This window comes from Rhincodon typus, chromosome 15, assembly GCF_021869965.1.
Source record: "Rhincodon typus isolate 14 chromosome 15, sRhiTyp1.1, whole genome shotgun sequence".
In the NCBI taxonomy this organism is placed as follows: domain Eukaryota; kingdom Metazoa; phylum Chordata; class Chondrichthyes; order Orectolobiformes; family Rhincodontidae; genus Rhincodon; species Rhincodon typus.
In genome coordinates, this window is record NC_063346.1 from 52,344,624 (window position 1) to 52,357,668 (window position 13,045).

Below are 13,045 nucleotides of genomic sequence, written 5' to 3' on the forward strand. Positions count from 1 at the left end.
ATTTTGAGACTAGCCCCTGGATGTTAGTACGGAGGACTTTGCAAGTCGACAGGGCTGTTTTTGTCATTTTTTCCAGTGCCAAGGTCAATGCCAAGCGATCCATTTGGTTTCATTTCTTTGACGCTTTGTTGTGATTGACACAACTGAATGGCTTACTAGGCCACTTCAGAGGGCAAATGAGATTCAACTACATTGCCATGCGTCTGGAGTCACATGTAAGCCAGAACAGATGAGTATGGCAGATTTCTTTCCCTGAAGAACATCAGTGAACCAGATGGGTTTTTCCAACAATCAACAATGGTTTCATGGTCATCAGTAGATTCTTAATTCCAGATTTCTTTTTAATTGAATTGCACCATCTGCCACAGTGGAATTCGAACCCAGGTCCCCAGAACACTAGCCAAGTCTCTCGGTTAATTGTCTAGCAATAATACCACTAGGCCATTTCCTTCCCTATGTTGGATGATGTTGTCATCCTATCTTCCCAGGATTGGCAGTTGAGACCATAACACCAGATCCTGCCAGACTGGTCTGAGGTTGACATCCAGATCAGTGTGGTCTCAGCTATCTAGAATGTCAATGACCACTACCGCTCTGCCAGGCCAAGTGCCACCATCTTCCTTCTACAATATCACACTCACTCTACCTCCGCTACTGCACCACCCTCCCACCAAGGCTTATGCTCTTCCACACTCAGCATTACATGCAGTATTTTCACTCACTGTTACCTACTCCAAACCCCAACACAACACATGGTTTCTGCACTGCCTAATCACTCACTTGGGACAACTTGGCACATTAACAGCTGTACCACCAAATTACATCTCATTCAATCCCTCCCTTTTCTCATGTCAGCAGAAACCAACCTACAGTAGGGTCAAGCTGGGTGGTGAGCTGCCCAACATTCAAAACGCCTGAGCCCACACAAGGATAGGACACTGGCCGCCCTATGTGGCTTACTGGGCTTCTTGATTAAAGCAGAACAGTTGAGAAAGACGCTGCCAGAATCCACACACCGGTGCTCACATACACAATAATTTGCTGTGTACTCATTTAACTCTTCTCAAACACCTTAGTTTTCTGCACTGTCACCTCACTATTATCATTTTTCAATTACAATAATCACTGATGCAAATAATAAAATGTCAGTATCTCCCCCTTCAAAACTTTCCTGCTTCTGTCTCCCGTTATATTTTTTGCTTGTGCTCGAGTCATTGTGTACAAGCCTGGACTAGTATCAGAAGCTACTCTTGACCCGCTGTGCCAGGACCCTATGCCTAATGGCGTGTTCCTTTGACTGAGTACTACTGGCAAATTAACAAGTTTCTCAGCTTTGTCTGTGTTAAATGGAAAGGCAAGACAGAAATACTGTGAATCTTGTAGCTCTGGCTGAGGGAGCAAATGCAAAAAGGCTAGGATAGGCAGGGATGCTTACTGCATTCACGTAGGCTCACAGTGAGTGAGCGGTAAAGAGCAAGTGAACAGCCCTGAGGTGTAGTCTGGTCTAATCTGTGGACTGGGTTCCTGTCACTGTGCGCTGAGTGCCCTTGCAGCAGCGCTGTAATGATACTTGCCGATGTGTCTTGAAAAGCAGAAGCGTATTGCAAGTGGATTGGAGTTGTGCAATGACATGGAGAGGCTGACGTGTTTCTGAAGCCAAGATCTGTGGAATGGAGTGCTAGCGGCTGGTGCCCATTGAACATCCCCTGAGTTACTGTGCAGATTGTCCAATATGGAGGTCCTTTGGGACAAGCTGGAATCACCAGGTACTCGCTCTGACTTTCATGTTGGGAATGCTTGATGTTAGTTCCTTGTGACAGTTGCAGGTTAGAAGGATGCCTATTAATTACGTGACATGTGCAGGGAATGAGGCTGAGAACTAGCAATAATCCCATTTAATAGACACCTTGCCACTGTCTAGCGAGACTTTCACTTCAATGCCCAGAACTTGGTTGAAAGATGTAGCTAGTTCTCCTGACATTGAGAAAAGCCTCATTGGACTTTTCATATACATTCTTCCAGAATTCTCACCATAGCTCATGTCATTCAGGATTCTGCCCCTTGCCTTTGGTGCAGACTGGAGGCTTCTGCCTCTGTATTGATCACACATATGCCGTTCACTTGCACAGGAGGCAATCAGGGAGTTGTTGTAATGCTGGTGCTTCTAGCTTCCACAACTGATCCTAATTGCACAAACCAATCAGCAATCTGTTTGGGTCAAGCTTGCTCTCTCACATGCATCCACCGTGCTGTGGCATCTTAGATGTCTTCCCCAACTCTTGAACAAAGCAACCGTATAAACTCATGATGAGTTCCAATAATTTACTTTTAGAAGTATAATGAGTTATCCCCCAGTCACTGTATTACAGAAGTAACATTTTCCCATTTTAGTCAAAAGTACAAAATAAAGAAAAATAAAATGACATGGTATGTACACACCCCCACCCTGCTAAGAGATTAAACACCTTTTCAAAAATGTGTTTCATAACATGGTAAATAACACATAAACAATAAAAGATTTGCATCCATTCATTGCATCCTTCCCTGTTACATAACCACAGATTTTAGCATTTCTTAAACCTTTAATGCATTCCATCATTTTACATTTGGGACATTGCTTGAAAATATAATATAATCAGAGGCAATGTGAATAATCATTGCATTGAATGGCTGAAACATTGGACTCCATTTAAATAGTATCACATTTCAAGTTTTAAACTTTTCAATGAATGGCACTGTATTTTGATCAGCATAGATTAAGGTATTTTTGATATCAACTTCAAAGTGTTGAAGAACCAATAATGATCCCAAAATCTTTTTTAAACAATAGAGTACTTCGATATTGGTTTAATTTCTTATAAAAATACTCAAATGTCCTCTCTAATCCTATCATAATGTAACAAGACCACATCTACTCCCAAGATACCAGCACCAATTGCCATTTTAAAATATTTTTAGGAGGTGGCCAATACTAGTTCATTTATTAAAATTGTCTTCAGCTTTTCAAAGGCTGTTTCCAGTTCTACTGACTGTACCACTTTTGCTTACTTCCTTAACAAATTTTTTAAGGATATAGGTATCATGCTGAAACTTCCAGTAAAATGCACACATTCCTAAATATCTTATAATTTCCCATTTAGTTTTACTTTTCTTGCTTTTGGCAACACTTGCCATTGTCCTACAAAATGTTCTAAGTAAATTACCATTGCTTTTGTGAATGTATTTTTAACTAAACAGGGACTTCTAATTGCCTTACATGCTCTTCCCATGCCTTATCAAACAATCTGACATTGACTAAATAAATTACGCAGTTAGGTATTTCAGACACAAACTGATTTGTAAGGCTTTATCATGTAGCTGGGATGTTTTTAATCCAACAGCATAACTCAACATTGGTATAACCCATTTTGCATGCCAAAAGTGGATATCTCTACAGCCCTTGATGTTATTGCCATTTGCAAATACCCATTCAACAGATTGATCTGAGAAGGGAATTCCACCAATTCTATCGATACAATGAGGTACTGCCAACCCCTTTGATAGTCTTCTGAGAAACTGGGTACAAATCTGTTTTCACGATTGTATTTACTTCCTTGCAGTGTATACAGAACTTAATTGATCCATTTGGTTGAGGAACCAATACTACTAGTGAATTCCAGCTGCTTTGACTAGGTTCAATCAAGTGATTTTCCAGTATGTATTGAATCTGTTTCCATCTGAGTTTATTTCTCTGGACACAACCAATAAGAATGCCATTATATTGGGATTGGCCCTCCAAATAACGCCTACCTAATGAAGTCCATCTAGGTATATCGCTACACATTTCCTTATACTTCTTAAGTGGTCTTACAGATTCTCCCATTGTTCTTGCTCTAACTGACCCAGTATTTCTGTATTGATTAGCTGAATTGTAGGAAGTTCACTGTGAGAACTCTTTGCCTCTCCTTGTACATCACTCTTATTGTCTCTATCATCCTTCACTACTCTTATCACTTCACATACTTGCTGCTCCCAAACCCCTTCCCTACAGTGATATTGTTTTGACATGTTTGTGTGACATAACTGATTCTTCTTCACATGATCAGGAGTATCTGTCAGGTAAGTAATTTTACAACCCTCCTAATCAGTACGGACAAGTGAATTTTACTTTCAGAGATTTACCTTGGAAAGAAAATATATCAATACTTTATCTTCTGCTTGAAACATTCGAGTCGTACCATGTTTGTTTGCCTATTCTTTCATTTTATGAAATCTTTAAATATTATTATGCTACTTTACATGCTCCTGTAATTCTTTCTAGAAAGGTGGACACATAATCCAACACTGAAGATTTTGTCTTTTTGTCTTAAGAGATTGTCCTTAATCAATTTTAATGGACCTGTAATCTCACAGCCATAGATCAATTCCAATAAATCTCTGGTAGCTAACAGCAAGAAATCTAATCCTTGCTCTCAGTCCTGTGGGTTTTCATGACAATGTGTCTCAATCATGGTTTTGAGAGTCTGAAGGTCTCTCTCCAAAACTCCTATGGTTGCATGCATGATTAGCATTTAACTTAGACTATTTGATATGCAAACTGCTGGTGATGTCCTGGAAAGCTTTAGACATGAGGTGAGAACCATGATCAGGTTGTATCTCAATCAGTAGGCCATAACAACCATAAAAAGCAGGAGCAGAATTAGGCCATTTGGCCAATTGAGTCCACTCCACCATTTGATCGTGCCTGATATGTTTCACAACCCTATTCTCCTAAGTTATTCCTGTAACCCTTAATCCCCTTACTAATCACAAAACTATCTACCTCTGTCTTAAATAGTCTCAATGACTTGGCCTCCACAACCTTCTTTAGCCATGAGTTCCACAGATTCAGCACCCTTTCGCTAAAGAAATTACTCCTCATCTCAGTTTTAATGGGTCATCCCTCACTCTGACTCTGGTCCTAGTCTCTCCTATGAATGGAAACATCTTCTCCATGTTCACTCTATCGAGGTCTCTGAGTATTCTGTAAGTTTCAACCAGATCCTCCCTCATCCTTCTAAACTCCATTGAGTTCAGACCCAGGTCCTCAACTGCTCTTCATTTGACAACCCTTCCTCACGAGGACCATTCTTGTAAGCCCCCTCCAACATCAGCGCATTGTTCCTTAGATACAGGGCCCAAAACTGTTCACAATATTCTAAATGTGGTCTGGCAGAGCCTTACACAGCCTTGGCGGTACATCTCTGCTGCTGTATTTTAGCCCTGTTGAAATGAATGCTAAAATTGCATTTGCCTTCTTAACTGCTGACTGAACATGCATGCTAACCTTAAGTGAATCCTGAACCAGTTCTCCTAAAACCCCTTATGCTTCACATTTCCAAAGCCTTTCCTTATTTAGAAAATAGTCCACCTCTCTATTATTCCTTTTATCGTATATAATGAGTAAAAATCTTTTAACTTTTCCACAACTACCATAGCTATTATTGCTCTTATAGGAATAGCTTCTGGAATGCAAGTTAGCATGTCCATAATGTAAAGATATGTAGGATTGCTCTCCTACTTTTTTTTGTGATTATCCTATGCAATCTACTTGCACTCGGCTTAATGGTTTTTTAAAACTGGAGCTGGTTTAATTACATGTTGAGCTTTTTCTACTAGCTAACATGTATGACACATTTTACAGAAGTGCCTATGTCCTTGTGAAGTCTTAGCCAGCTAAAATAAGTGTTCATCATTGTCACATTTTTGTCTGTGGCATTTTCTTTTTAATTTCTTACAACAACCAAAACATCCCATGGGATTTCCTTGCAACTTCCAGCATTCTGCATGAATGTATCCCACCTTGTTACAATGGAAACACTTTAACCTTTACCTTTCACCTTCACTCTCAATACTTTCCTTTCTGATTTGAGGGGGAGATCTAGGGGTATTTCGAGCTATCCATTTTTTTTACCCTAGCTAAGCAGCTTCCTGTCACTCTCCCACTTCCTTTTGTTATGGAGCATTGAGAAAAAGTTTAGTTTTATGGAAAAGCTCAAAATTATCAGCATTATTGCTGCCTGTCTAGCAGTTGCAACCCTTTGGACTTCAACATAGGCTACTATTATGGAAGGTATGAAGTTTTTAAATCCTTTTAAGAGAATGATCAATTCGTGGATTTCACGGTTTTAAGTTGTGATGCTCATAGTCACCTGTCAAAATTGCTTTGCTTGACTTTCAAATTTGATGTAAGTTTACCAAAGCTGTTTCCTGAAATTCAGAAAACTTGCCTACATGCCTCAGGGACTAACTATATGCACCCAGTTATAAGACCTTTTATAGCATCATTATCCCCAGAAACCTCCTCTGAAAGTCAAGCATACATTTCTTGTGCTTTACCTGTCAAAAAACCCTGAATGGACAATATCCAGTGTTCCTCTAGTCAATACATTATTTTTTCAAAGACAAAGAATTCCTCCACATTCTTGTTCTCAAATTCTGATAGGCCTGTACAATTTAAATGTTTCATTACTAAGTTTAGATTCTGACCAGGACTCTTCCCCATAAGAATTTAACAGCTCTCTTTTAAACAAGTTGCTAAAAATTGAAGTTGTTAAAATGTCAAAATGATTCCAAAGGAGCATTCAATCTCTCTTCATGACCACTTGAGAATGTGTGCTGATACTCGAGACCCACCTCTGCAACCATCACAAAAATTAAGAATGTAATCAAATTAATGAAAGTCCCAATTTATCTTTCTGATAAACTTAGGTTAACAGAAAACACTGACTAGGTTTCTGTACTTAACAAGAACTACTATTTATTACAAGGTTCTGACACATACAAACAAAAATATGAATTATCAACACATAACTCTACTACTGAAACTGTAACTCTACTTTTAAACCCCAATAAACACATGCAGACAGGCACAAACAAATAAATATGGATGTTATTGTGAGAGGAAAAACAAGTAGGCAAACATAATTCAATGGTACCACTCCACAGGCTTTGATGAGGTGTCCCTTTTATTTCTTCCAAGGTCTTCTGACTTTTCGTCTCCTTATTTCCAGCTCCTTTCAGTTCTAGATGCAGTGCAGTTGGCAATCTAAATTGTACAATTTTTCAGTTAGTGGTCCAAGGTAACAGCTTACAACAATTGGTGGGAGAGCATGGCTATCTATCTTCTCCACTTTTATTAATTCACCGAAGAGACCAAGAAAGATCTTGTTTTATTTGCAATCGGAAGACCTCTGTTTGTATTATTCACACTCAAATTGCTCACTTCCTAGCAGCCAGAGGGTTGTTGCCATGTCAATGGTTTCTGGGCTCCACATCTGGTCCTTATTGCACAAACTAATCTGTAATCTGTAAAGCTTGCTTTGCATACTTAACCCAGTGCCATGGCATCTCAGATATCTTCCCCCACTACTTGAACAAAGCAACAGTGTAAACACAACTCATAGATATCCAGTAACTCATTCTTAAAAGTGTAGCAACTCCTCCATAGTCCCTGGTTTATAACAGAACCTTTTCTCATTTTGGTCTACAAACCAAAATAAAAAGCCGAGGTCTTTAAAGCTGTTTAGGGGAATTTGCTGAGTGTACATTAGTGGCTGAGCTTCCTACATTTCAACAGTGACCATTATTCAAAAAGTATTCATTTAATTGCAAAGTATTTTGAGACATCACTGATCCAGCACAATTTGATATCTCCTTTACAGTGATTACAGCAGTATCTTCTTTAATGAACATAAATGAGAAGTACTCATTTTGGAGTTCAGTCAACTAACTATTGCCTCTGTAAGTTTTTTTTTGTCTCTAACCTTCCTTCAACTACTCTTGTACCATTTGTGTATTAACACCTTTCACGGAAAGAAATTGCCCTCCTTACCTGGTCTGACCTACATATAACCTCATATCCACAACAATATGGTTGACTCTTAACTGTCCCCTGAAATGGCTGAGCAAGCTATTCAGTTGTTTCAACCACTAGAAAGGGAAAAAAAGAATGGAACCAGACAGACCATCTGGTATCGACTAAGGCACTGTTGACTTTGCAAAGTCCTCCTTACTAACATCTAGGGGTTTAGTGCCAAAACTGGGAGAGCTGTTTCTGACTAGTCAACAGATTGACAGTCATATTCGCAAAATCATTGCTTACACACAATGTCCCAGAAAGCATCAGCCCCATCCCTAAGTTTGTCCTGTGTCATCTGCAGGACAGACCAGTAAAGGATGGAAATGCGGTATACTGTGGAGAAATTTGCCTTAGGAGTCTCAACATTAACTGTGAAGTCTCATGGCATCAGTCAACATATGCAAGGAAACCTCCTGATTACCACATATGCCCACCCTCCAGTCCACTGAATGAATCAGTACTCCCCTATGTTGAGCTGCAACTTGGCAGAAGCACAGAAGGGGAAAGCCACAGAATGTACTCTGGGTAGGGGACATCAATATCCGCTACTAAGATTGGCTTGGCAGCACCACCCCACTGTCAGAGCCGTTCGAGTCCTAAAGGACACAGCTGTTAGACTGGGTCTGCTGCAAGTGATAACAGGGAACCAATAAAAGAGAAAAACATCTTGACTACATCCTCACCAACCTAGTGGCTGCAGATAAACCTGTCCATGACAGTGTCAGTAAAAGTGACCACTATACAGTCCTTGTGGAGAAGGAACCCTGTCTTCACATTAAGAATCACCTCATTGTACTGTATGGCACAATCAATATGCTAAATGGGACTTCGAACAGATTGAGCAACTCAAGACTGGGCACCCATGAGGCATAGTGGGTCAGCAGCAGTAAGAGAATTGTACTCCAAGAGAATTTACGCTTCATAGTCCGGCACATCCCTTCAATCTACCATCGTCATTAAGCCAGGGGATTGAATGAAGAATACATGAAGACATGTCAGGAGCAGCACTAGGCATACCTAAAAATGAGGTGCCAACTTCTGAAGCTACAATACAGGAATACTTGCATGCCAAAAAACATAAGGAACAAGTGATAGACACAGCAAAGCAATTCTATAACTTACAGATCAGATGTAAGCACTGCAGTCCTATCACATCTAGTTGTGAATGATAGTGGACAAGAAAAGACTATGGAACCTGACAACATTCTTGCAATAGTACTGAAGTCCTATGTTCCAGAACCTGTGCATCCCTAGCTAAGTTGTTCTAGTATAGATACAACACTGGCAGAAAACTGCAAGGTATGTCCTATACTCAAAATACAGTATCCAACCCTGCTAATTACTGCCACATCAGTCTCCTTTCGATCATCAGTAAAGAAATGGATGGTGTCATCAACAGTGCTATAAGCAGCACTTGCTTCACAATAACCTGTGATACTGACGTTCAGTTAAGTTTCCGCCTATGGCTACTTAGCTCTTGACCTCATTATAACCCATAGAATCATAGAGTTATACAGCATGGAAATTGACCCTTTGGTCGAACTCGTTTTTGCCGACCAGACACTCCAATCTGACCTAGTCCTGTTTGCCAGTATTTGCCCCACATCCCTCCAAAGCTATTCATTTATCCATCCAGGTCCAAGTATGAACAAAAGAGTTGAATTCCAGAAGTGAGGTAAGACATCAAGGCCCCATTTGACCAAGTGTGGTATCAAGGAACTCTAGCAAAACTGAAGTCAATGAGATTTGAGGCAAACTCTCTGCTGACTGAACTCACACCTGCCAGAAAGGAAGGTGGTTGTGGTTGTTGGAGGAGGTCAATCATCTCAGCTCCAGGACATCTCTGCAGGAATTCTTCAAGTTCCTAATGTCCTTGACTCATATCTTCAGTTGCTTCTTCAATGATCTTCCCTCTTTCATAAGGTCAGAAGTGGGAATGTTCACTCTTGACTATACAATGTTCAGCTTCATTTGTGAATCCTCAGATACTGAAGCAGTCAATGCCCAACTGCAGCAAGTTCTGGAAATATCCAGGTTTGGGCTGACAAGCAGCAATCACACTATACATTTGCCAGGCAATGACCATATCCAACAAGACAGAATCTACCCCTTGACATTCAGTGGCATTACCATCACTGAATTCTCCAACTATTAACACCCTTGAGTTACCATTGACCAGAAATTGAACTGGATTAACCATACAACCATTGTGGCTACCAGAGTATGTCAGAGGCTAGGAATATTGCAGTTAATATCTCACCCTCTGACTTCTCAAAGCCCGTCCATCATCTACAAGGCATAAGGAGAGTGATGGAATATTTCCCCCAACTTGCCTGGATGAGTGTATCTCTGACAACATTCAAGAAGCTTGACATCATCCAGGACAAAGCAGCCTGCTTGACTTCCACCACATCCACAAACACTCAGTCTCTCTGCCACTGACGTTTCGTAGCAGCAGTGTGTACTATCTATAAGATACACTGCAGAAATTCACCAAGTCTGCTTAGACTGTACCTTTGAAACCCACAATCATTAACATTTAAAAGGACAAGAGCAGCAGATACACGGGAACATCACTATCTGCAGGTTACCTACAAAGCTACTCACCATCAAGATGTGGAAATACATTGTTGCCCCTTCGGTGTCTCTGAGTCAAAATCATGGAACTCCCTACTAATGGCACTGTGGGTCTATATACAGCAAATGGACTGCAACAGTTCAGGAACGCAGCTCACCTCTACATTCAAGGGCAACTAGAGATGGGCGATAAATGCTGGCCAGCCAGCGTTGCTCTAATCCCGTGAATGAATTGCTTTGCATTTCATTGCATTACGAGGCTTACAATTATCACATGCATCCTTTTTTATTTCATTTTAATCTCAATGGCTAGGTTTTCTTTGTCATAATACTTTCAAACTGGCAGAAACTTCTGGTGTTACACATGCACAATTACACATTCTGACAGTGCTGTCAATGATTACCTGTTCTTTCAAAGGGAATGCTGATGCAAGTCAATTAAAAATCATTGACTGTTCAGAAGTCTACAACTTTAGTGGTATATTATTCTATAATGATAAGTAAATTATCGCTGTGGCCCGAATATTAATTTTTAATTTCTCCATTTCATGTTAAAAGTTATTGAGATTTTTAAGCCAATAAAAGTTTAATGTTTTTTGAGTTTTTTTTTTCTGATTCTAATTAACCATTAATACCGCTGTTTTCCCTGTCAACCTTAAAATTATTGGGATACTCCCATGACTCAGTGTAGCATTTATTGCTCAAATTAACAGCCTGCCAATAAGAAAACCAGTGTTGCTTTACTTTATTATACATGATAATTGATATTTTTAATGACCATTTAACTTTTAGTTGCAATTAAGAATGCATATTATAGTGTTAGGAAAATGGTAACGTTACACTTACAGATGCAAGCAGCTGCAATTAGGCGTTCTGCCACATATGGCGTCATACAGTTTATGAAGATGGGTTGTACCAGGTAGTTGCCGAAGGTGATGGCAATAATGGCCTGTGACATGGGCTCAAAAACAAGTATGGATGTCCAAAGTTTAAGGAAGGCAACTAAACTACCAAATGATTCCAAAAGGTATGCATAGCCTGCACCAGATTTTGTGATAGTTGTACCCAGTTCAGCAAAACAGAGGGCTCCAATGAATGAGAAAATGCCCCCAATAGTCCATATTATCAGGGAAAGACCATAGGAGCCACACTGGTTTAGGACACCACCTGGAGACACAAATATCCCTGAACCAATTATGTTTCCAACTATTAGAGTGATACCATTAATTAAAGAAATTTTCCTTTTTAGTTGCATTGGAGATCTTGGGAAATAATTGGCAACATCTTCTGTAGGCTCAATGGCCTCATTCAAATTAGAGGTATGGGCATTACTGTATAGAACTGGCTGCATTTTGGCATGTTCTTCAACCATCTTGAAGGATAATATCACAGAGAAGCAATAACCTAGAAAGACATAAACAGAGAAGTGACCTGAGAATTTGAGAGTTTTCTATATTATTCTATACATGTTATTTTCGATCACAATTCCATTACTCATCTTCTGAACTTTTAAGATTGCAAAATGGTAAGCAATTATTCTTTGTTCTTATTCATATTCAATTTTATTTTAAAAGCAAACCAGATTATAAGGATGAATGGAGCAAACTAGTCTCATGCCACGTACAGAAGAATCAAGGACACTGTAAAACTCTTACTACCATGAAAGATATAATAATTTTTGCTAATCTCACTTTTTCTAAATGCTCATTAATGAACTTAATCATTGCTGAAACTATTTTGCCCAGATGTTTGCTCCTGAAGAAGCTATGGTGAATTGGAAAACTTAAATTTGGTCTCTGGGATTTATTCGAATTGTTTGTCAATATTTTAGACCTCTGCTCCCCCATTAACCCTACCCCCTTGCCTTCACACTCTCACATCAACTTAAAAGCCAACTACCCAATTTTCCTCATTGTCTGCAGACAGCCTAATGCCAACCCATGTCCTGCTCTGCCCCAATCGTCCCTCAAATATCCATGCCAAGTCATGCTAATCCTTTGCCATTAAATTCACAATGCCAAAACCCTCCACATCCACCATGAACAAGAGTGAAAGTGGTAGAGTTTGAGCCTTGGTGCAAGGTGTACAGTAGCAGAGACAAACTGAGTGCAAGGTATCAGAGGTGAAGATGGTGGCACCTACAGTGGTGGAAGGGTGAGGGACTTTGACTTTCTTACTACAATGCTGGGCATTCCTCCAGACAACTGATAGTGCTTTTAACCAGGTGGCAATCTTAGACCAGGTAGGCATTGTTTCCACTACTGGCTTTGGGGGAAATGGAAATCTCATGTCTGCACCACTCTGTTTAGCAGGACCCTTCCTGCAAAGCAGGGCACTGATTTACCCCTGTTCATCATGCCAAGGGCAAATGACAGCAATCACGGAGGGAATCAAGGATAGGCGATCGCCTAGTGGTATTATTGCCAGACTATTAATCCAGAAACCCAGCTAATGTTCAGGGGACCTGGGTTCGAATCCCACCATGGCAGATGGTGGAATCTGAATTGAAATAATTAAAGAAAGAAAGAAAGAAAGAAAGAAAGAAAGAACGAAAGAACGAAAGAACGAAAGAACGAAAGAACGAAAGAA

The 13,045-nt window shown here is 40.0% G+C and overlaps 1 protein-coding gene across 2 annotated transcripts in view; it reads right to left on the bottom strand.

Annotated features, from left to right (window-relative positions):
- LOC109915551 (Y+L amino acid transporter 2-like) overlaps positions 1-13,045 on the bottom strand; it is a 98,051-nt gene that overhangs the window by 73,665 nt on the left and 11,341 nt on the right. The window contains exons 3-4 of one of the 2 annotated variants that reach the window (XR_007263788.1): positions 11,303-11,860; positions 6,759-7,066 (exon numbers count right to left, since the gene is read on the bottom strand). The exons of the other annotated variant lie outside the window; for it this stretch is intronic. The gene's annotated coding sequence lies outside the window, so the exon portion shown is untranslated. Of the gene's footprint in view, positions 1-6,758; positions 7,067-11,302; positions 11,861-13,045 lie in introns of those variants that run through there. 2 annotated transcript variants of the gene reach the window in all.